This window comes from Brachionichthys hirsutus, chromosome 1 (assembly GCF_040956055.1).
Source record: "Brachionichthys hirsutus isolate HB-005 chromosome 1, CSIRO-AGI_Bhir_v1, whole genome shotgun sequence".
In the NCBI taxonomy this organism is placed as follows: Eukaryota; Metazoa; Chordata; class Actinopteri; order Lophiiformes; family Brachionichthyidae; genus Brachionichthys; species Brachionichthys hirsutus.
The window spans coordinates 6867894-6871100 of record NC_090897.1 but is presented as its reverse complement, the minus strand read 5'-3'; the positions used below and the strand labels follow the sequence as shown (position 1 = coordinate 6871100).

General features: G+C 46.7%; 1 long non-coding RNA gene across 1 annotated transcript; it reads left to right on the top strand.

The window, feature by feature from the left end:
- Nucleotides 1-1074: 1074 nt before the first annotated feature.
- Nucleotides 1075-2531, top strand: LOC137912056 (uncharacterized). The gene is made up of 3 exons (XR_011106305.1): nucleotides 1075-1194; nucleotides 2036-2150; nucleotides 2463-2531. It is a non-coding gene; the product is annotated as an uncharacterized lncRNA (long non-coding RNA).
- The last annotated feature ends 676 nt before the right edge of the window (nucleotides 2532-3207 follow it).

Genomic DNA, 3207 nt, shown 5'->3' with positions numbered 1-3207 from the left:
CTCGGCTGGCCTGGGACCGCCTCGGGAGCCCCCCGGAAGAGCTAGAGGAAGTGGCCGGGGAGAGGGAAGTCTGGGCTTCCCTGCTGAGGCTGCTGCCCCCGCGACCCGGCCCCGGATAAGCGGATGAAGACGGACGGATGGATGGAAAGAATAAACTGAGCTGCAGCTGCTGGTATTTAAAGAAGATTGTTATGGCTTTATTAACAATGGCATATAAATGATGGCAAGTCAGTCCTGCATATCACCTTAATAAATTAAATGACAATTTATTCGTCGTGATGGAAAGCATTTCTCAACTAGAGTGAGTTCCTTGTTTAGCATTATCAACCTCTTTCTCTTTAGTCACTCAGATTTCCCGTGGAGCCTCGTACAACATCGTGGTCGTGCTCACTATGGTGACCCTGGCTGCCGGGATGCCGTAGCGCAGCAGAGCAGCTTGAACCGGATCACGATGATAGCTGGTGTGCTCTGGTTACACTTTGCATAATGCCACCTGGAGCCCGGTTCTCAACACGGGTGTGAAATCGAACCTCACTGTGACGAGGAGTTGGCTTCAATGAACCAATAAGAACTACATCTGTGTGAGCAGGGTGAGTAAAACGTCGGGTACTAGGCTGTAATACGCAGTAATAACTGAGTCATTGGTGTTGAGCTATATCGCATTGCTGCAAATGAAATGCTATCCCAGCTATGAGAATGAAGCAGACAGATAAGTTACTTTGGAGAAATACTACCAGGAGGATCTGGTGTGATGGAATTATTCTGGTCCGCATGCTGCACTGATGCCCTTAACTCGCAAACTCACCCTGAAATACACCCGTTTGCCCCTAATCAGGGAAATGTTTAGCTATTTAGTCGACTTAGAGATAGAAAGGCGTATTCCATATTTGTTTTTTTCATGTTTCACATTTGGTGGCCCGGTGGTGCCTCACAGCAAGAAGGTTGTGGGTTCAAGTCCAACTTAAGGTCCTTCTGTGAGGAGTTTGCATGTTCCCTGTGTTCCCTGTCTCCGGCTTCCCCCAAGCACTAGCTCTGCCTTCTCTTATCTTTTCCATTAGCAGCTGGTGCAGTTAAGGTCTTCTAAATGGACGAGTGACTTTCTAGATGTGGTACATCCCTCAAGGCCCTTTTGAAAAGTTCACTGCAATTCTGGGCCAAGCAGATGACAAGACCCAGCCTTACAATGCGAGACAGGTAAACCAACCAGCCGACAGCAAAGGGAAAAAAAAGTAAAGAATTGAAAGACGGAGGTGAACCGCCTGCTTCGGGTGAACAATTCAGACACTAGAAGCCCGTTTTTTGTCCGTGTTTTTATTCTAACTGCAAAGTGAAAGCCTTGCCCCTTGGTTGTCAGTTCTATTGTTAGCAGCAGGCAAAAGCCGGTCCAAATTCTACTCATACTGATTAAATACTCTGCATTGTTTGGGGAGTCAAATGGCAAAGCCGGGGACACAAGCCTGAGAATGTGCACATGCAGATCTCTTTAACATCCCAGCCTGCAAAGACCGATCGCTCGGGGGGGTGGGGGGAGTCCAAATATGCTTTGATGCAGATCATTTAAATGCTAAATAACGTCACATGCTGAAAGGAGTCCTCAGTGAGGGAGCCGCGAGAGCGCAGTGGAAACCTTATTGCAGCGTCTTGTCATGACACATGTGTTGACGATCCATGCACCTAATGTGTGCAGCGACAACACACTTTCATTTTGTATCTGTCAAACAAACCATTGAATTCCTGCAGAAACTGCTCAACTCCTTTTCTCAAACATGAATGCAATAATTAAACAAGTTTCCACGACTGCAAAGGGCAGCGTTCTTACTGGATTAGTCAACTAATGAAAAACACCTACCGGTACATGAAAGTAAGGTTAACAGATAGCAGAAAATGCAGATTACAGCGTTCATGCTTTTACCATTTGAAGGATCCAGTGTGGGAGTCAAGACAATCTTGAGTTTATTTTTCCTCTGCTGTCGTAGTGGCTAAGCCATTTTTACTGAACATAAGAGGTCATTCATCTCTTGACGTTTGCTTGCAGGGAGAGTGAAGGAAGGTGAAGGTCACCCATCAATTCAAATCACGCCTGTGAGGTCTATGTTTCAGCAATTCATTTGAATGGAATGGCGTGCATGTCGATATGCCACACATCCAGTGTGAGTATTCTGCCCCCCCCCCCCCCCCCATCCATTTACCAGATGTGTGTGATCCACTTGTTTCATCCCTGCGCCTGATTTGCAGCCGGCGTGTTGACACGCTCAGTGGCCACGAGGTTGGGGGGGGGGTGAAATAGAGATGGGTGAGAGAAACCAAGAGGGTGGATTTAGGTGGAAGCGACAGAAAAAGCGAGTGATAGAGAGAGAGAGGGAGCGAGTGACAGCAGAGCTGAAGCCTGGAGAGTGGCCGCTGCCGTTTCCTGCCGGGTCAGCAGACTGGGAATGATTCGAGGATGGCTTATCTTTCAACAGGCACGCCACAGCCGCACCACAGGCTAGAAAAGGAGGGAAGGAGTCCAGCGCTGGGTTTACAGCAGGCAGTAGAAGAGTGTTGCTGCACTGATGAAAAACATTCTATTAAACATGGTGGCTTAAAGGTAGAAATAAACATTTATTTCTGCCTTGGTTCTATGGTTAAACGACACGCCAGTATACGCTTCCCCTCCTTGATACTTATTTTAATAACTCATCTCAAGCTACATTATCCATACAATTATGATACAGACTCACAGGGACTCAGTACTTCTCCGGTCTCACCCTCAACCCATATCTGATCAATTCCTGCTTCAGTGTTTGTGTTTCTCTGGCATCAGCCCAAGGGCTGGTATGTGATGTCACGTCCATGTCTGTGGTGGTGCATCATCATATTTAGGCAGGTAGAGGAAAGATAAATGGGCCTTAATAGACATGCACCAGCAAAAACTTAAAAATAAATTTATAAAATGTGGGAGATGTGTCGATACTGTTTACTGTAATAAGGTTCAGTGTGTAAACAGGAAACATTAAAACCCACAAATAATGACAATTTGTGGTGGAGAATGATAAAGACATCAAACCGGGTTCCGCCTCTACATCCACTCCCAGAAAAACAAGTGTGTGTGTTTGTGTGTGTGTCTGGAAAGTCGAACCTGTTGTAATTCAGACATGTAGCGTTCGTGGCAGCTGCTGAATGAGTATCAGTCAGAAGTGCACAGGAAGCGTTCACCTGCTCACACCG